At 44.7% G+C, this 21,554-nt stretch overlaps 3 non-coding genes across 3 annotated transcripts; all 3 read left to right on the top strand.

Moving 5' to 3' along the window:
* TRNAY-GUA (transfer RNA tyrosine (anticodon GUA)) lies at positions 1–89 on the top strand. The gene is given in 2 exon segments: positions 1–37; positions 54–89. It is a non-coding gene; the product is annotated as a tRNA-Tyr (tRNA).
* Positions 90–20,419: 20,330 nt separating this feature from the next.
* On the top strand, positions 20,420–20,508 carry TRNAY-GUA (transfer RNA tyrosine (anticodon GUA)). The gene is given in 2 exon segments: positions 20,420–20,456; positions 20,473–20,508. It is a non-coding gene; the product is annotated as a tRNA-Tyr (tRNA).
* A 451-nt stretch (positions 20,509–20,959) lies between these two features.
* Positions 20,960–21,032, top strand: TRNAA-AGC (transfer RNA alanine (anticodon AGC)). Its single transcript has one exon. It is a non-coding gene; the product is annotated as a tRNA-Ala (tRNA).
* Positions 21,033–21,554: the final 522 nt, after the last annotated feature.

The following is a 21,554-nucleotide window of genomic DNA, read 5'->3' as shown; positions in this document are numbered from 1 at the left end:
CCTTCGATAGCTCAGCTGGTAGAGCGGAGGACTGTAGTTGGTATACGTTAGCAATCCTTAGGTCGCTGGTTCAATTCCGGCTCGAAGGACATATGCTTTTTATTCTTGTAGAGCGGAGTACTGTAGTTGGTATACGATAGCAATCCTTAGGTTGCTGGTTCATTTCCGGCTCGAAGGACATGTGGTTTTTTTCTTGTTGCTGTTAATTGGTGCACTTTTCCCAAGTAGAATTCCTTAGGTTGCTTGTTCAGTTCTACTCGGAAGGATGCTTTCCCTCATTTTCTTTGCTTCTTTTTCTTCAGGGGAGAGGAGGTTCTGGCATAAAGACCTGGCATTGCTTGTTCTTGCTTTGGTTTTTTTCTTACAGTTGCCTTTTTGGTTTTTGCCTTCATCCGTCTTGTATTATGTTCTATATTCTTAGCATGTGAGAGGTAGCGGGATCGATGCCCGCATTCTCCAGTGGCTGATTCTTCTTTTAAAGGAAGGGTGCTTAGTTTGAACTTTTTGTTGACCTGGATGTCATTGCCACAGCAGCATGTTGCAAACTGTTTTACTGCTTACCTGATTCTTCAAAAATTTCCTACTTTGACATTGAGTAAATTCACAAATCACCTTCGATAGCTCAGCTGGTAGAGCGGAGGACTGTAGTTGGTATACGATAGCAATCCTTAGGTTGCTATCCGGCTCGAAGGACATGTGTTTTTTTTCTTGTTGCTGTTAATTGGTGCACTTTTCCCAAGTAGAATTCCTTAGGTTGTTTTTTCAGTTCTACTCTGAAGGATGCTTTCCCTTATTTTCTTTGCTTCTTTTTCTTCAGGGGAGAGGAGGTTCTGGCATGAAGACCTGGCATTGCTTGTTCTTGCTTTGGTTTTTTTCTTACAGTTGCCTTTTTGGTTTTTGCCTTCATCCGTCTTGTATTATGTTCTATATTCTACCGGTACACAGAGCTGATGTGACACACACGTTGGGGATTAGCTCAAATGGTAGAGCGCTCGCTTAGCATGTGAGAGGTAGCGGGATCGATGCCCGCATCCTCCAATTAGTCTTTTTTTCAAAGCGTTCGCTTGAACTAGTTGCTATAGCAATCCTGGAAAAAATCTAACATGAACAACAAGCTTACATCGATTGTCCATCTCCATCTCGTTATTTGCATACTTCCACATTTGACAAAAACAACATGCACGATTCAAGAGGAATTCTTAGACACAACTAGAAATGTAAAAAAGTTGAACTCAATGAGAAATTTTATTGGCCTTTGCTTGCCTTACCTTGGCAACCACAAAAACTGCATTCTAGCACTTTGCCTTTTCATGGCATTTTCTTTCTTTCCCCTTTGGTCGCTGGTTCAGTTCCAACTCAAAGGACATGTTGTTTTTTTTTGTTCTGGTGGCTTGGTAAATTCCCATATTTCACTCATCCCACTACTTCTTCTCCCATTTCCCTCAAATAGCGTTTCTTGGATTGCTGCTTCAGTTCTGCCCTGAAGGATTCTTTGCCTCATTTTCATTGTTTATTTTTCTTAAGGGGAGAGGAGGTCCTTGCGTAGAGATCTGGCATTGCTTGTTCCTGCTGTTACATTTTTCTTTCAATTGCCTTTTGTTTTTTTGGTCTTCATCCACTCAGTATCATGCTCTATATTCTATCGGTACGCAAAGTTTAAGAGCTTGGCAGGCTTAAAATCTGCATTCTAGCGCTTTGAATTTTCAAGGCATTTCCTTTTTTTGTCTCTGGTTCTGCCTCTGAGGTCACAAGTTATACGGCATAAGTGCGGAAAAGTGGGGGACAAGCGTTTGCTTGAACTAGTTGCTATAGCAATGCTGGAAAAAAAATCTAACATGAACAACAAGCTTACATTGATTGTCCATCTCCATCTCGTTATTTGCATACTTCCACATTTGACAAAAACAACATGCACGATTCAAGAAGAATTCTTAGACACAACTAGAAATTTAAAAAGTTGAACTCAATGAGAAATTTTATTGGCCTTTGCTGGCCTTTGCTTGCCTTACCTTGGCAACCACAAAAACTGTATTCTAGCACTTTGCCTTTTCATGGCATTTTCTTTCTTTCCCCTTTGGTCGCTGGTTCAATTCCAACTCAAAGGACATGTTTTTTTTTTTTTGTTCTGGTGGCTTGGTAAATTCCCATATTTCACTCATCCCACTACTTCTTCTCCCATTTCCCTCAAATAGCGTTTCTTGGATTGCTGCTTCAGTTCTGCCCTGAAGGATTCTTTGCCTCATTTTCATTGTTTATTTTTCTTAAGGGGAGAGGAGGTCCTTGCGTAGAGATCTGGCATTGCTTGTTCCTGCTGTTACATTTTTCTTTCAATTGCCTTTTGTTTTTTTGATCTTCATCCACTCAGTATCATGCTCTATATTCTATCGGTACGCAAAGTTTAAGAGCTTGGCAGGCTTAAAATCTGCATTCTAGCGCTTTGACTTTTCAAGGCATTTCCTTTTTTTGTCTCTGGTTCTGCCTCTGGGGTCACAAGTTATACGGCATAAGTGCGGAAAAGTGGGGGATTAGCTCAAATGGTAGAGCGCTCGCTTAGCTTGTGAGAGGTAGCGGGATCGATGCCCGCATTCTCCATTGGCTGATACTTCTTTTAAAGGAAGGGTGCTTAGTTTGAACTTTTTGTTGAACTGGATGTCATTGCCACAGCAGCATATTGCAAACTGTTTAACTGCTTACCTGATTCTTCAAAAATTTCCTACTTTGACATTGAGTAAATTCACAAATTACCTTCGATAGCTCAGCTGGAAGTGCGGAGGACTGTAGTTGGTATACGGTAGCAATCCTTAGGTCGCTGGTTCTATTCCGGCTCGAAGGACATGTGCTTTTTTTTCTTGTAGAGCGGAGTACTGTAGTTGGTATACGATAGCAATCCTTAGGTTGCTGGTTCATTTCCGGCTCGAAGGACATGTGTTTTTTTTCTTGTTGCTGTTAATTGGTGCACTTTTCCCAAGTAGAATTCCTTAGGTTGCTTGTCCAGTTCTACTCTGAAGGATGATTTCCCTCATTTTCTTTGCTTCTTTTTCTTCAGGGGAGAGGAGGTTCTGGCCTAAAGATCTGGCATTGCTTGTTCTTGCTTTGGTTTTTTTCTTACAGTTGCCTTTTTGGTTTTTGCCTTCATCCGTCTTGTATTATGTTCTATATTCTACCGGTACACAGAGCTGGTGTGACACACATGTGGGGGATTAGCTCAAATGGTAGAGCGCTCGCTTTGCATGTGAGAGGTAGCGGGATCGATGCCCGCATTCTCCAGTGGCTGATTCTTCTTTTAAAGGAAGGGTGCTTAGTTTGAACTTTTTGTTGACCTGGATGTCATTGCCACAGCAGCATGTTGCAAACCGTTTAACTGCTTACCTGATTCTTCAAAAATTTCCTACTTTGACATTGAGTAAATTCACAAATTACCTTCGATAGCTCAGCTGGTAGAGCGGAGTACTGTAGTTGGTATACGATAGCAATCCTTAGGTTGCTGGTTCATTTCCGGCTCGAAGGACATGTGTTTTTTTTCTTGTTGCTGTTAATTGGTGCACTTTTCCCAAGTAGAATTCCTTAGGTTGCTTGTTCAGTTCTACTCTGAAGGATGCTTTCCCTCATTTTCTTTGCTTCTTTTTCTTCAGGGGAGAGGAGGTTCTGGCCTAAAGATCTGGCATTGCTTGTTCTTGCTTTGGTTTTTTTCTTACAGTTGCCTTTTTGGTTTTTGCCTTCATCCGTCTTGTATTATGTTCTATATTCTACCGGTACACAGAGCTGATGTGACACACATGTGGGGGATTAGCTCAAATGGTAGAGCGCTCGCTTAGCATGTGAGAGGTAGCGGGATCGATGCCCGCATTCTCCAGTGGCTGAGTCTTCTTTTAAAGGAAGGGTGCTTAGTTTGAACTTTTTGTTGACCTGGATGTCATTGCCACAGCAGCATGTTGCAAACGGTTTAACTGCTTACCTGATTCTTCAAAAATTTCCTACTTTGACATTGAGTAAATTCACAAATTACCTTCGATAGCTCAGCTGGTAGAGCGGTAGACTGTAGTTGGTATACGATAGCAATCCTTAGGTTGCTGGTTCATTTCCGGCTCGAAGGACATGTGTTTTTTTTCTTGTTGCTGTTAATTGGTGCACTTTTCCCAAGTAGAATTCCTTAGGTTGTTTGTTCAGTTCTACTCGGAAGGATGCTTTCCCTCATTTTCTTTGCTTCTTTTTCTTCAGGGGAGAGGAGGTTCTGGCATAAAGACCTGGCATTGCTTGTTCTTGCTTTGGTTTTTTTCTTACAGTTGCCTTTTTGGTTTTTGCCTTCATCCGTCTTGTATTATGTTCTATATTCTTAGCATGTGAGAGGTAGCGGGATCGATGCCCGCATTCTCCAGTGGCTGATTCTTCTTTTAAAGGAAGGGTGCTTAGTTTGAACTTTTTGTTGACCTGGATGTCATTGCCACAGCAGCATGTTGCAAACTGTTTTACTGCTTACCTGATTCTTCAAAAATTTCCTACTTTGACATTGAGTAAATTCACAAATCACCTTCGATAGCTCAGCTGGTAGAGCGGAGGACTGTAGTTGGTATACGATAGCAATCCTTAGGTTGCTATCCGGCTCGAAGGACATGTGTTTTTTTTCTTGTTGCTGTTAATTGGTGCACTTTTCCCAAGTAGAATTCCTTAGGTTGTTTTTTCAGTTCTACTCTGAAGGATGCTTTCCCTTATTTTCTTTGCTTCTTTTTCTTCAGGGGAGAGGAGGTTCTGGCATGAAGACCTGGCATTGCTTGTTCTTGCTTTGGTTTTTTTCTTACAGTTGCCTTTTTGGTTTTTGCCTTCATCCGTCTTGTATTATGTTCTATATTCTACCGGTACACAGAGCTGATGTGAAACACACGTTGGGGATTAGCTCAAATGGTAGAGCGCTCGCTTAGCATGTGAGAGGTAGCGGGATCGATGCCCGCATCCTCCAATTAGTCTTTTTTTCAAAGCGTTTGCTTGAACTAGTTGCTATAGCAATCCTGGAAAAAATCTAACATGAACAACAAGCTTACATCCATTGTCCATCTCCATCTCGTTATTTGCATACTTCCACATTTGACAAAAACAACATGCACGATTCAAGAGGAATTCTTAGACACAACTAGAAATGTAAAAAAGTTGAACTCAATGAGAAATTTTATTGGCCTTTGCTTGCCTTACCTTGGCAACCACAAAAACTGCATTCTAGCACTTTGCCTTTTCATGGCATTTTCTTTCTTTCCCCTTTGGTCGCTGGTTCAGTTCCAACTCAAAGGACATGTTTTTTTTTTTTTGTTCTGGTGGCTTGGTAAATTCCCATATTTCACTCATCCCACTACTTCTTCTCCCATTTCCCTCAAATAGCGTTTCTTGGATTGCTGCTTCAGTTCTGCCCTGAAGGATTCTTTGCCTCATTTTCATTGTTTATTTTTCTTAAGGGGAGAGGAGGTCCTTGCGTAGAGATCTGGCATTGCTTGTTCCTGCTGTTACATTTTTCTTTCAATTGCCTTTTGTTTTTTTGGTCTTCATCCACTCAGTATCATGCTCTCTATTCTATCGGTACGCAAAGTTTAAGAGCTTGGCAGGCTTAAAATCTGCATTCTAGCGCTTTGAATTTTCAAGGCATTTCCTTTTTTTGTCTCTGGTTCTGCCTCTGAGGTCACAAGTTATACGGCATAAGTGCGGAAAAGTGGGGGACAAGCGTTTGCTTGAACTAGTTGCTATAGCAATGCTGGAAAAAAAATCTAACATGAACAACAAGCTTACATTGATTGTCCATCTCCATCTCGTTATTTGCATACTTCCACATTTGACAAAAACAACATGCACGATTCAAGAAGAATTCTTAGACACAACTAGAAATGTAAAAAGTTGAACTCAATGAGAAATTTTATTGGCCTTTGCTGGCCTTTGCTTGCCTTACCTTGGCAACCACAAAAACTGTATTCTAGCACTTTGCCTTTTCATGGCATTTTCTTTCTTTCCCCTTTGGTCGCTGGTTCAATTCCAACTCAAAGGACATGTTTTTTTTTTTTTGTTCTGGTGGCTTGGTAAATTCCCATATTTCACTCATCCCACTACTTCTTCTCCCATTTCCCTCAAATAGCGTTTCTTGGATTGCTGCTTCAGTTCTGCCCTGAAGGATTCTTTGCCTCATTTTCATTGTTTATTTTTCTTAAGGGGAGAGGAGGTCCTTGCGTAGAGATCTGGCATTGCTTGTTCCTGCTGTTACATTTTTCTTTCAATTGCCTTTTGTTTTTTTGATCTTCATCCACTCAGTATCATGCTCTATATTCTATCGGTACGCAAAGTTTAAGAGCTTGGCAGGCTTAAAATCTGCATTCTAGCGCTTTGACTTTTCAAGGCATTTCCTTTTTTTGTCTCTGGTTCTGCCTCTGGCGTCACAAGTTATACGGCATAAGTGCGGAAAAGTGGGGGATTAGCTCAAATGGTAGAGCGCTCGCTTAGCTTGTGAGAGGTAGCGGGATCGATGCCCGCATTCTCCATTGGCTGATACTTCTTTTAAAGGAAGGGTGCTTAGTTTGAACTTTTTGTTGAACTGGATGTCATTGCCACAGCAGCATATTGCAAACTGTTTAACTGCTTACCTGATTCTTCAAAAATTTCCTACTTTGACATTGAGTAAATTTACAAATTACCTTCGATAGCTCAGCTGGAAGTGCGGAGGACTGTAGTTGGTATACGGTAGCAATCCTTAGGTCGCTGGTTCTATTCCGGCTCGAAGGACATGTGCTTTTTTTTTCTTGTAGAGCGGAGTACTGTAGTTGGTATACGATAGCAATCCTTAGGTTGCTGGTTCATTTCCGGCTCGAAGGACATGTGTTTTTTTTCTTGTTGCTGTTAATTGGTGCACTTTTCCCAAGTAGAATTCCTTAGGTTGCTTGTTCAGTTCTACTCTGAAGGATGCTTTCCCTCATTTTCTTTGCTTCTTTTTCTTCAGGGGAGAGGAGGTTCTGGCCTAAAGATCTGGCATTGCTTGTTCTTGCTTTGGTTTTTTTCTTACAGTTGCCTTTTTGGTTTTTGCCTTCATCCGTCTTGTATTATGTTCTATATTCTACCGGTACACAGAGCTGATGTGACACACATGTGGGGGATTAGCTCAAATGGTAGAGCGCTTGCTTAGCATGTGAGAGGTAGCGGGATCGATGCCCGCATTCTCCATTGGCTGATACTTCTTTTAAAGGAAGGGTGCTTAGTTTGAACTTTTTGTTGACCTGGATGTCATTGCCACAGCAGCATGTTGCAAACGGTTTAACTGCTTACCTGATTCTTCAAAAATTTCCTACTTTGACATTGAGTAAATTCACAAATTACCTTTGATAGCTCAGCTGGTAGAGCGGTAGACTGTAGTTGGTATACAATAGCAATCCTTAGGTTGCTGGTTCATTTCCGGCTCGAAGGACATGTGTTTTTTTTCTTGTTGCTGTTAATTGGTGCACTTTTCCCAAGTAGAATTCCTTAGGTTGTTTGTTCAGTTCTACTCTGAAGGATGCTTTCCCTTATTTTCTTTGCTTCTTTTTCTTCAGGGGAGAGGAGGTTCTGGCATGAAGACCTGGCATTGCTTGTTCTTGCTTTGGTTTTTTTATTACAGTTGCCTTTTTGTTTTTTGCCTTCATCCGTCTTGTATTATGTTCTATATTCTACTGGTACACAGAGCTGATGTGACACACACGTTGGGGATTAGCTCAACTGGTAGAGCGCTCGCTTAGCATGTGAGAGGTAGCGGAATCGATGCCCGCATTCTCCAATTAGTCTTTTTTTCTTCAAAGCGTTTGCTTGAACTAGTTGCTATAGCAATGCTGGAAAAAAAATCTAACATGAACAACAAGTTTACATCGATTGTCCATCTCCATCTCGTTATTTGCATACTTCCACATTTGACAAAAACAACATGCACGATTCAAGAGGAATTTTATAACATGACAGGAGGCTTCGTATTTGCTTAAGTCTCTCTTTACTAGAACTCCACAGCAGCACAGAAAAACAACCAATCAGAAAAAAGTTAGGTATTATAAAACTCCCCTCCCCATGCATCATTTCCTCTTTCTTTGCTGCTCCGCATCAGTACAGGTCAGAGTACCACTGCCTCCTGCTAACATTAGTGGGTGGCTTTGGGATCTTAATTATATTTTCAGTGTTTCACTTATTTTTATTTGGGGACTTGTTTGCGTGTTTCACTTTATCCACCTCTGCCTATTGCTCTGGGGTTTGTGGGGAGTTTGTCTTTAGTTTGTTATCTCCTCATCTTCCTGGGATGTTTTTTCCCTCTCTGTCCCCTTTAATTTTCCCTTCTCTGTTCCCCTGGACCTCGTTCCTCCAGTCGCGGGGTGCTCTGTTTTGGCTCACACCCGCCGGCCGGAGGCCTTACACGTGGCCGCCTGCCGCCGGCCTTATCCGCGGACTGCATGTCCGCAGGGGGAAGAGGGGGCATTATGCTGCCCCTCCTGTGTTTTCTTCTCCTCCGATCGCGGTGTTCTGATACCGCCGATTGGAGGCTTTACCCGCGGACCGCATGCCCGCCGGGGGAGGAGGGAGCATTACGCTGCCCCTCCTGTGGTTTCTTCTCCTCCGGTCGCGGTATTATGATACCGCCGACCGGAGGCTTTACCCACGGACCGCGTGCCCGCCGGGGGAGGAGGGAGCATTACGCTGCCCCTCCTGTGGTTTGCTTCTCCTCCGGTCGCGGTATTAGGATACCGCCGACCGGAGTCTCGGCACGTGGCTGCCTACCTTGGCCGGCATTCCCGCCGGGGGAGGAGGGAGCATTACGCTGCCCCCCCTGTGGTTTCTTCTCCTCCGGTCGCGGTATTATGATACCGCCGACCGGAGGCTTTACGTTTTACTGACAGTGTGTATGACAGATGTTTTGAGCTTTGCTGACAGTGCATTTCACAGTGTATTTCTAGATTTCGTTTTCCTGACCATGTATGTCACAGTTGCTGTGTGTTTGCTGTCAATGCGAATCACAGATCGCTGCGTGTTTTGATGGCAGTGTATTTCTCAGATAGCTGCGAGTTTGCAGTCAGTACATATTGCTAATTTCTGCGCGTATCACAGATTTCTGTGAGTTACAGGTGTATATGTACCCAGTTGTACAGGCTCTGTACAAAGGTAGACAGTGCCAGTTAGCTATCAGGTTCATATGCTTCTCAGTAGGAATCTGTTGGCGCTATATAAATGGCAATAATGATAATAATATGTTTTTCTGGTCCAGCTATGAGGTCTCAGATGGGACTGCTCTGGTATGAATTATCTGTCCATGGCATGTATATGGCTATCAGACCTGGCTCTGTCTCATACGGGTATGGGAGACCAGTCTACGCTGATGTGATTCAATTTTATCAGGTTCTCGGGGGAATTCATTAATCTGGCTATGGTTTAGCCCTTCTCCTCGCAGTGTCCGTGATTTCACAACCCCTGCAGGTGGTATGATGATGGTAATCTATAATATGCTAGAATTCCTACCAGATCGGTGAGAGCATATGCTTACCTATTCACAGTTCAAGGACAGTTTTGCTCAGTGCATCTTACATTCATGGGCATGATGGTCACTGGAATACTTCCGCTTATACCCAATACAGCCGGTATGCCACTATTTCCCTGCTGGGCACTTGGGGGACCGTCAGTCCCGGTTCAGGTTATTCACACGGCGTTACGCTGTCTAAAAGGGTTGGTGTCTAGGGGTCCTACGTCACAGGATGCTCTGAGGATCTACTAATTTTCAGGGGCCTCTATCCAAACTCAGAGGTCCCCACTCTCACTCAGTACCCCTCGTAAGCGCTACGGAATTGGATGGCGCTATATAAATAACGTGTTATAATAATATAACAATAATACACGACCCAGGATTGGCCTGCTATGTCCGTGCCCCATTGATTGGCCTGCTATGTCTGTGCCCCATTGATTGGCCTGCTATGTCTGTGCCCCATTGATTGGCCTGCTGTCAGGATCGGGTCAGGGATCCAACACGCAGGGTACAAAGAGTAGCAGATACGTATACCGGACCTTAGAATGGCCGGACTTAACGTAATACTACGTATAGAATGGTCAGGGACAAGCCGAGGTCGAGGGAATGAGAAGACAGGTAAGCGAGAGACAAGCCGGGTCAGGGATAACAGAAAGACAGGTAAGTAATAACAAAGCCAGGTCAGAACCAAAAGACAAGAGAATACAAGAGCACTGTGTGACTAGGCTGACTAGAACCACGACAGGGCAATGAGTGAATGGGAGAAACAGAGTTAAATACCCTGGATCAGTGATTAGACCCGCCTCCGACGAGTCCTGACTGGCTTCCAGTCAATTGAGTGACAGGTCGGTCCGGACTGACGTCATGACGTCGAGCACTGTGCGTGACGTTATAAAAGGGGACGGATCCCTCGCGGCCGGCGTGTGAGTGACTAGGAGAGCCGCGAGGGATGGAGGAAGCAGCCCTGCCGGAAGGATAAACTACTAAGTCTCTACCTCTTTCGGAGGTAGAGACCTCAGGTACCCTGACAGTACCCCCCCTCTCAGATACGCCCACCGGGCGGAAGGAACCAGGGCGAGATGGAAAGCGGGAGTGAAACGCCCTGCGAAGGCGAGGAGCATGAACATCCTCTTGTGGTACCCAACTCCTCTCCTCAGGACCATAACCCTTCCAGTCAACCAAATATTGTACTCTCCCCCGGGAGATACGAGAATCAATGATGGAGTTAACCTCATACTCCTCCTGACCCTCCACCTGAACAGAGCGAGGAGGGGCGATCGTGGAGGAGAATCTGTTACAGACTAGAGGTTTCAACAATGAAACGTGAAAGGAGTTCGGGATGCGTAAGGCAGCTGGGAGAGCTAGACGATACGCCACTGGGTTAATTCGAGTCAAGATCCTGTAGGGACCAATATATCGAGGAGCGAATTTCATGGAAGGAACTTTAAGCCGAATATTCCTAGTACTTAACCAAACTCTATCGCCTGGAACAAAATTCGGAGCCGCCCTTCTACGTTTATCAGCGTGTCTCTTAACCAGCATAGAATTGTGTAGAAGAATTTGTCTTCTGATCCCACAACTTCCTCAAATTGGCAACATGGACATCAACCGACGGTACTCCTTGGGAAGGAGAAACCGAGGGAGGAATAGATGGATGAAAGCCATAGTTCATGAAGAAGGGGCTTGAATGAGTAGAGTCACAAACGAGATTGTTGTGCGCAAACTCCGCCCAAGGAATCAAACCGACCCAATCGTCCTGGTGTTCGGAAACAAAACAACGTAAATATTGCTCAATTTTTTGGTTGGTACGTTCGGCAGCTCCGTTAGACTGAGGATGATAGGCGGAAGAAAAATTCAATTTGATGCCTAATTGAGAACAGAATGATCTCCAGAAACGTGAGACAAATTGGGAGCCTCTATCAGAAGTAATTTCAGAAGGTATCCCATGCAGGCGAAAAATTTCTTTAGCAAATATCTCCGCCAATTCAGGAGAAGTCGGAAGTTTAGGTAAAGGTACGAAATGTGCCATCTTGGTAAACCTATCAACCACCGTGAGGATAACAGTGTGCCTTTTCGAAACAGGCAAATCCACAATAAAGTCCATCGCCACACAGGACCAAGGTTTCTCTGGAACTTCCAGAGGATGTAGAAGGCCACAAGGAAGCGAATGTGGTAGTTTAGTCTTAGTACAGACCTCACAGGCTCCGATAAAATCCTTAATATCCCTCCGTAACGAAAGCCACCAGAAATCCTTAGAGATCAAGGAATATGTTTTGCGGACGCCCAAATGGCCAGCCACCTTACTCTCGTGAAGACACTGTAAGAGCTCCAGTTGGAGTTCAGGAGGAACGAAGTGTCTAGACGCAGGAGTCAGTCTAGGTGCCAGATGCTGCAAGCTCCTGATCTGATCAAGAAGCGGGGAATGGATTTTGAGAGTTGTGTTAGCGATAATGTTACACTTGGGTACTATAGAGGACAAAACCGGCTCAGATATGGCAGAAGGTTCATATTGTCGAGACAAGGCATCAGCTTTAGAATTCTTAGAACCAGGCCTATATGTGAGTATGTAGTTGAAGTGAGTGAGTAATATAGACCAACGAGCCTGTCTCGATGATAATCGTTTAGCCTCCCCAATATAGGATAAGTTCTTATGATCTGTCAAAATAGTGACAGGATGCAAAGTCCCCTCCAATAAATTTCTCCACTCCTTTAAGGCCATGATAACCGCTAGGAGTTCCCTGTCACCAATGTCATATCTGCTCTCAGTACCTGATAATTTTTTGTAAAAGTACCCACATGGATGTAATGGTTTATCCACACCCAACCTTTGGGACAGAATGGCACCTATACCTGTCTCAGAAGCGTCAACTTCGAGCAGGAAAGGCAGAGTAGTATAAGGGTGAACTAAAATTGGTGCTGAAGCAAACAGCTCCTTGAGAGTCTTAAAAGCCAGAAGTGCTTCAGTAGACCAATTCTTAGTATCAGTCCCTTGTCTGGTCATATTGGTGATGGGAGCAATGATAGAGGAGTATCCCTTAATGAAACGTCTGTAGTAATTAGAGAAACCAATAAATCTCTGAATAGCCTTGAGACCCTTAGGTAAAGGCCAATCTAAAATGGATTGGAGCTTCTCCGGATCCATTTCAAACCCCTCTCCAGAAATCACGTAACCAAGAAAGGTAGTTTGGGATTGGTCAAAGCTGCATTTCTCTAATTTGCAGTACAAGCCATGCTGAAGAAGTTTGTGTAAAACCCTTCTGACCTGTCCGTGGTGAGTCTCAATATCCCTGGAATGTATAAGTATATCATCGAGGTATACAATAACACAGTCATGTTGAAACTCCCTAAGAACTTCATTAATTAGATCCTGAAATACCGCCGGGGCATTACAGAGACCAAAAGGCATTACAGTATACTCATAGTGCCCATATCGAGTATTGAACGCAGTCATCCACTCGTGTCCCTGCTGAATTCTCACCAAGTTATAAGCACCTCTAAGGTCTAACTTAGTGAAAATCTTAGAACCCTTTAATCAATCAAAAAGCTCGGTGATCAAGGGAATCGGATAGGCATTTCTAATGGTTATCTTGTTCAGGCCTCGGTAGTCAATGCAGGGTCTTAAAGAACCATCCTTCTTTTTAACAAAAAAAAATCCAGCCCCAGCAGGAGAGGAGGATCTCCTAATGAACCCTTTGTCTAGGTTTTCACGAATATACTCCTCTAAGACTAAGTTCTCATTCGTAGACAAAGGGTATACATGACCCCTGGGAGGCATAGTACCAGGAAGTAAATTAATTTTGCAATCAAAAGGCCTATGTGGTGGTAAGGTATCAGCCTTTCCTTTGTCAAATACCGCCTTTAAATCTAGATACAAGGACGGTATCTGTAATTTAGTAGAGTCGGTAGAGTTATTAAGTGTGTTAACACTACAGAGAGGTGACACTTTCTTTAAACAACTCTCTTGACAACCCTGACCCCACGAAACTATTTCCCCTGATCTCCAATCTATAACGGGGTTATGTCTCTTAAGCCAGGAGTATCCCAGGACTATGGGAACAGAAGGAGATGAAATGAGTAGTAGAGATATCTCCTCCTTGTGTAGAATACCAGTAGTTAAGTTAAGAGGTGTGGTCTCCCGGAAAATCACAGGCTCAACTAAAGGTCTATCATCAATGGCTTCAACAGCCAAGGGTGTCTTCCTTAACTGGGATGGGATAGCGTGCTTGGTGAGAAAAACTTGATCGATAAAGCTCTCAGCAGCTCCGGAGTCTATCAATGCCATAGTCTCTAAGGTTCCCCTCTCCCAAGTTAAAGAGACGGGTAATAGGAGTCTATGTTCTTTGTAGTTATGAGTAGAGGACAAAATCGAAACACCCAAGGTCTGTCCTCTAGAGAAACTTAGGTGCGAGCGTTTCCCGGACGACTGGGACAGTTCAAACGTAAGTGACCTCTGACTCCACAATACATACACAATCCCTCCCTTCTCCTGTACTGTCTCTCCTCCTCTGACAGGCGAGTAAGGCCTAACTGCATAGGTTCTGGAAACTGTGGAGTTTTGGTTTCAGGACTTTGAAATGATGGAGCTAGTCTAAAGGAAGATCTACCGGTTCTATCTCGAGTGTTCTGCCTCTCCCTTAGACGTTCGTCAATGCGAGAGATAAAGGAAATTAAGTCCTCCAAGTTCTCGGGAAGCTCTCTTGTCGCTACCTCGTCAAGTATTACATCGGATAATCCATTTAAAAATACGTCTATATAGGCCTGTTCATTCCACTTCACCTCTGCCGCCAAAGACCTGAACTCTAGTGCGTAATCCACAAGTGTTCGGTTGTCTTGTCTAAGGCGCAACAGTAATCTAGCTGCATTGACCTTCCTGCCAGGGGGGTCAAAAGTTCTTTTAAAAGCAGCTACAAAGGCATTATAGTTATAGACTAATGGATTATCATTCTCCCACAATGGATTAGCCCATCTCAGAGCCTTCTCAATGAGTAAGGTGATAATAAATAACACTTTTGCCCTATCAGTAGGGTAGGAACGGGGCTGTAGCTCGAAATGAATACTGATCTGGTTCAAAAAGCCACGACACCTCTCAGGAGAACCAGCATAACGTACAGGTGAGGTAACTCGGGAAGAAGCACCTACAGTAGCTACCTCTAGCCCTGAACCCACAGGAGGAACAGAAGTATTACGCATCTCCTCAGGTGGATTAATAGGACGTGATAGTAACGCCTGTAGTGCTAGTGCCATCTGATCCATCCTATGCTCCATGGCGTCAAACCTAGGATCAGGAGAACCAAGCTGACAATTTGTACCTGCAGGATCCATGGCCCTGTCGTAATGTCAGGATCGGGTCAGGGATCCAACACGCAGGGTACAAAGAGTAGCAGATACGTATACCGGACCTTAGAATGGACGGACTTAACGTAATACTACGTATAGAATGGTCAGGGACAAGCCGAGGTCGAGGGAACGAGAAGACAGGTAAGCGAGAGACAAGCCGGGTCAGGGATAACAGAAAGACAGGTAAGTAATAACAAAGCCGGGTCAGAACCAAAAGACAAGAGAATACAAGAGCACTGTGTGACTAGGCTGACTAGAACCACGACAGGGCAATGAGTGAATGGGAGAAACAGAGTTAAATACCCTGGATCAGTGATTAGACCCGCCTCCGACGAGTCCTGACTGGCTTCCAGTCAATTGAGTGACAGGTCGGTCCGGACTGACGTCATGACGTCGAGCACTGTGCGTGACGTTATAAAAGGGGACGGATCCCTCGCGGCCGGCGTGTGAGTGACTAGGAGAGCCGCGAGGGATGGAGGAAGCAGCCCTGCCGGAAGGATAAACTACTAAGTCTCTACCTCTTTCGGAGGTAGAGACCTCAGGTACCCTGACACCTGCTATGTCTGTGCCCCATTGATTGGCCTGCTATGTCTGTGCCCATAAGAATGGCCTGCTATGTCTGTGCCCATAAGAACGGCCTGCTATGTCTGTGCCCATAAGAATGGCCTGCTATGTCTGTGCCCATGAGAACGGCCTGCTATGTCTGTGCCCATAAGATCGGCCTGCTATGTCTGTGCCCATAAGATCGGCCTGCTATGTCTGTGCCCATAAGATCGGCCTGCTATGTCTGTGCCCATAAGAACGGCCTGCTATGTCTGTGCCCATAAGAACGGCCTGCTATGTCTGTGCCCATAAGATCGGCCTGCTATGTCTGTGCCCATAAGATCGGCCTGCTATGTCGGTGCCCATAAGTACGGCCTGCTGTGTCTGTGCCTGTTAAGAATGTCTGTACCTATTAAGACGGCCTGTTATGTCTGGGTGCCGAACCCCTTCTAGGCCACAGGCCTGGGGGAATATCACTGAGGAAATGCCAGTGCCCACCAGTGACATGGAAATAGGCAGGTGTCCGGACAGGCACCATTGCCAATCTATCCAAGAGGAAACCAGTATACGGCCATCTGGATATGGTGGGTAGGGTGAAGGCCCTAAACCTCATGCCTGAAGGACAGGGTTTTTTATAAGGAACCCGGTCATACATCTCCAAGGAAGACTTCGCACAGGCAAGGATCGGTGCTCAGACACCTAAGGAGAACGCGGTGTTTTTTCCTTGTCTTTTACATCTACCTCCGTATCTGCTTCCCGGTATCCTTAGAGGTATCGGTAGTTACTTCCCACGTTAGGTTAGCTCCTGGCTCGGTTCAGTGGGGCTTACCTTCCGGCCTGCTATTTGCCTTCTATCTGATCTAGAATTTATGTATTTTTCTCTTATCTACGTTAATTTTTTCGTTTTCGTAACTTCCTTTTCCTTTCGCTCGGGTCGTCGAGAGGCCTGACTTGACCTCCCCCGACCTCCCGGGCGCTTGTGGATTGCGGAGAACGTCTCCAGCTTTCCTCCGGCTACCAACGGTTGTCCTGGACCCCGCGCACGCGCACGGGATCCGGGCGGACAGTTGGTAGTTTTTCTTTTTCTTTTCATTGTTGTTTTCTTCCGTAGATTGCCATCAGCCTGATACTGATTTTGGTATTGGGTGTACCCTGCAATTGGTCACCCTGAGTCTCTAGGGACTCTAGTTTGGACCACAGGAGAGTGCGCCCCTCCATCATGCCGATTCAAGAATACTTTATTTTCAGGAACAGAGAGCGATCCCCTCTCAGATACAGGACGGACACTGATTTGTTATTAGAGGACACAGCCCTCCCTCAACCTCGGCCGAATACTGAGCTGGATACAGAGTACATGTTTGGAGGACACGTTCTCATAGAAGGATCCGGTCACGGATGTAAACCCTACTGTTTTGGTTATTAACGGGCGCGGCCCGCTCAGGCTATCAGCCGGACGCTATCACGCTAGTCGATCACATTAGAAGAGAGCGCGGCTCTCTCATACACTCGACACTCTACAGGGCCGGCCATTCGCTCATCACACAGGCTTGTACCTGTGCAAGACATCGATGACTACATAGAGGGGCGTCCCTCCTGCATTCAATTGGATATGACGCCCGTACTACTGATTTCGTTATAGAGGACTGCCTAGTCATACAAGATATACATTTTAGTCTGGATCCCTCTATTCTATCTCCTGTAAGGGCTCTACTGGGTCCGGATCACTTAGGTACACACTCTCCTGGAGATAGTACGGCTAACGGATGGCCTCAGGTATTACGAGAGTGCAGGTTTTTGGTATTTTCTGCACCTTATAAATCGGAAATCTGCTTTCTGTTTTGGATATCCAGACTATTGCGGACCAACCGCACAGACCGTTTCTCCCATATCAAGATGACAGGAGCTACGGAAACCGTCATGGAGCGAAAGGACACTGCCTTGCTCGGGTACCTAGATTAAGGAAGGCCTGTTATCCGGTCTGAAGGTAACCGTACACATGGTTCACATGGTAAGACCGGACATCCTGGTTGTCTTGAGTTCCCTGGTCATTACGATCTTGGGATAAGGGGGCAGGACTGCCCCATCTCCTCGGAACGCATATCTGGTTGTCAGGATCGGGACAGGGATCCAACACGCAGAGTACAAACAGTAGACAGGTACGTATACCGGACCTTAGAATGGCCGGACTAACGTACGGAGATAGTAGAGAATGGTCAGAGACAAGCCGAGGTCGAGGGAACGAGAAGACAGGTAAGCGAGGAACAAGCCGAGTCAAAGGGTAACAGAGATAAGCAGAGTAGTACAAAAAAGCCGGGTTGGAACCAAAGGGATAACTAGAATACAAGAGCACTGAGTGACTAGACAGGCTAGAACCCCGACAGGGCAATGAGCAAATGAGGGAAGCTCTATTAAATACCCTGGCTCAAGAGTGTAATCACGCCTCCGACGAGTCCTGATTAGTGTTTAGCCTTTTGATTGACAGGTCGGTCCGGGTTGGCGTCATGACATCGATTACTGAGCGTCGTGTTATAAAAGGAAGTAGATCCCTCGCGGCTGGCGTGTAAGTGCCCGGAAAGTCCGCGAGGAACGGAAGAACCAGTCCGTCTGGGAGGATGAACGTCTAAGTCTCTCACCTCTTCTGAGGTGGAGACTACAGGTACCCTGACACTGGTGAACAGGATTCGGAGTTGGTGGGTTCCCCGTCTATTAGCCATTTACCCCTCGCGGGAGCATTCTGTTTTTTGATTCACGCTAACCTACTCTTCAACTACCGTCAAGGAGACCTACGAGACTTTGCGAGAGTACCTGGGGTACCCCGACTCCTACACAGACACCTTTCACTCTTAGGCGAGGACATACCTGGATGGAAATCTGCACTCCGGTTTGCACTCTCCATCCCTTTGAATATTTCTGGGATTCACTATTCCAGAAAATAGTCGACCACTGTTCCTCCACACGAGTTCAGTTCGGAACCATGACTGGACGTCCTTTTGGAATCTTTTCTCTACAGAGTCCGAGGATTACGCAGTCCATTTGGAATGTCGGAATCTCTTAGGATACGGCTAGTTGACAACACTCTCGCAGGCACTACAGATTTATTCACGGATGAGACATCTCACCAGGTAGGCCAGGAGAGAACGAAGGATCATACTCGGTTATATTGCGTCTTGGGGTGGACTTAGACGCATTCCTTGTGATTGGGGATCTACCTGCAAGACCGCGTCGCCGGATGACCCTGACACGATCGGAGGAACCACCCTACAGATCAAGGGTTGAGACATGGTGGCAGTTTCTTCTCGCGGCCTTGCGTCCGCAAAAGGCCTTCGTTATTTTACAACTACAGGAGAATAGCTGATAGGTCAGCTTGCAAGCTCAGGTCCCAACCGCTAGGAAGCGGGTGACAACACCAAGTTTGTTGGATCTATCAGCAGATGTTGTTTTTTCTGTGCATTGAGGTGCTTCATCGGCTGACATCTTCATTGATCCATCTACCGTCGTTTTTCGCAGTTGGTAAGTACAATTAGGATTACTCTGCTATCTCCTGGAATAGGTACCAGCGACACAACCAGCGTTGGATTGGTGATCTGAGCGTTGAAACAGCAAATACGAAGCCTCCTGTCATGTTATAAAATTGTAGATTATGCTAGCTTTAGTGTACCTATAATCTTAATTTTATTAAGGACAGGAGGCGAGTATTTCCCACCCATTCTTATCCCTCCCTTGTTCTATGTTTATAGTTTGGTTTAATCAGGTACGTATGCAACTCTGCTTGTTGTCTCTGCTACCTGTTGCATGCTCTTATATCTTTTCTTTCATAAGTAGGGTTGGGATATCTACATTTTAAGGTTATTTTGGTTGCTACATTGGGTGCACACATGTTTATTCAGAGTGCCTTTCATTGGATAATCAACCTGTCGATTCTGTTTTTTCTCTCGTTTCAGTTTACAGTCCATCACTATCTGGTTTGGCAGTTCTTCTCGGGTGGTGGACATTGTTGTATTCATCGTATCTAGGACTTCGTTTCTTCCCCATGATGTTCTCTGCCTTTTATTCTGTTTTTGTCGCAGCTTGAAAGAGGAAATGATGCATGGGGAGGGGAGTTTTATAGTACCTAACTTTTTTCTGATTGGTTGTTTTTCTGTGCTGCTGTGGAGTTCTAGTAAAGAGAGACTTAAGCAAATACTCGCCTCCTGTCCTTAATAAAATTAAGATTATAGGTACACTAAAGCTAGCATAATCTACAATTCTTAGACACAACTAGAAATGTAAAAAGTTGAACTCAATGAGAAATGTTATTGGCCTTTGCTTGCCTTACCTTGGCAACCACAAAAACTGCATTCTAGCACTTTGCCTTTTCATGGCATTTTCTTTCTTTCCCCTTTGGTCGCTGGTTCAATTCCAACTCAAAGGACATGTTGTTTTTTTTTGTTCTGGTGGCTTGGTAAATTCCCATATTTCACTCATCCCACTACTTCTTCTCCCATTTCCCTCAAATAGCGTTTCTTGGATTGCTGCTTCAGTTCTGCCCTGAAGGATTCTTTGCCTCATTTTCATTGTTTATTTTTCTTAAGGGGAGAGGAGGTCCTTGCGTAGAGATCTGGCATTGCTTGTTCCTGCTGTTACATTTTTCTTTCAATTGCCTTTTGTTTTTTTGATCTTCATCCACTCAGTATCATGCTCTATATTCTATCGGTACGCAAAGTTTAAGAGCTTGGCAGGCTTAAAATCTGCATTCTAGCGTTTTGACTTTTCAAGGCATTTCCTTTTTTTGTCTCTGGTTCTGCCTCTGGGGTCACAAGCTATACGGCATGAGAGCGGAAAAGTGGGGGATTAGCTCAAATGGTAGAGCGCTCGCTTTGCATGTGAGAGATAGCGAGATCGATGCCCGCATTCTCCAGTGGCTGATTCTTCTTTTAAAGGAAGGGTGCTTAGTTTGAACTTTTTGTTGACCTGGATGTCATTGCCACAGCAGCATGTTGCAAACGGTTTAACTGCTTACCTGATTCTTCAAAAATTTCCTACTTTGACATTGAGTGAATTCACAAATTACCTTCGATAGCTCAGCTGGTAGAGCGGAGGACTGTAGTTGGGATACAGTAGCAATCCTTAGGTCGCTGGTTCAATTCCGGCTCGAAGGACATGTGCTTTTTTTTCTTGTAGAGCGGAGTACTGTAGTTGGTATACGATAGCAATCCTTAGGTCGCTGGTTCAATTCCGGCTCGAAGGACATGTGTTTTTTTTTCTTGTAGAGCGGAGTACTGTAGTTGGTATACGATAGAAATCCTTAGGTTGCTGGTTCATTTCCGGCTCGAAGGACATGTGTTTTTTTTCTTGTTGCTGTTAATTGGTGCACTTTTCCCCAAGTAGAATTCCTTAGGTTGCTTGTTCAGTTCTACTCTGAAGGATGCTTTCCCTAATTTTCTTTGCTTCTTTTTCTTCAGGGGAGAGGAGGTTCTGGCATAAAGACCTGGCATTGCTTGTTCTTGCTTTGGTTTTTTTCTTACAGTTGCCTTTTTGGTTTTTGCCTTCATCCGTCTTGTATTATGTTCTATATTCTACTGGTACACAGAGCTGATGTGGCACACATGTGGGGGATTAGCTCAAATGGTAGAGCGCTCGCTTAGCATGTGAGAGGTAGCGGGATCGATGCCCGCATCCTCCAATTAGTCTTTTTTTCAAAGCGTTTGCTTGAACTAGTTGCTATAGCAATGCTTGAAAAAAATCTAACATGAACAACAAGCTTACATCGATTGTCCATCTCCATCTCGTTATTTGCATATTTCCACATTTGACAAAAATAACATGCACGATTCAAGAGGAATTCTTAGACACAACTAGAAATGTAAAAAAGTTGAACTCAATGAGAAATTGTATTGGCCTTTGCTTGCCTTACCTTGGCAACCACAAAAACTGCATTCTAGCACTTTGCCTTTTCATGGTATTTTCTTTCTTTCCCCTTTGGTCGCTGGTTCAATTCCAACTCAAAGGACATGTTGTTTTTTTTTGTTCTGGTGGCTTGGTAAATTCCCATATTTCACTCATCCCACTACTTCTTCTCCCATTTCCCTCAAATTGCGTTTCTCGGATTGCTGCTTCAGTTCTGCCCTGAAGGATTCTTTGCCTCATTTTCATTGTTTATTTTTCTTAAGGGGAGAGGAGGTCCTTGCGTAGAGATCTGGCATTG

Source organism: Pelobates fuscus, chromosome 4 (genome assembly GCF_036172605.1).
Source record: "Pelobates fuscus isolate aPelFus1 chromosome 4, aPelFus1.pri, whole genome shotgun sequence".
Classification (NCBI taxonomy): domain Eukaryota; kingdom Metazoa; phylum Chordata; class Amphibia; order Anura; family Pelobatidae; genus Pelobates; species Pelobates fuscus.
This window is presented reverse-complemented; position numbering and strand designations above follow the sequence as displayed.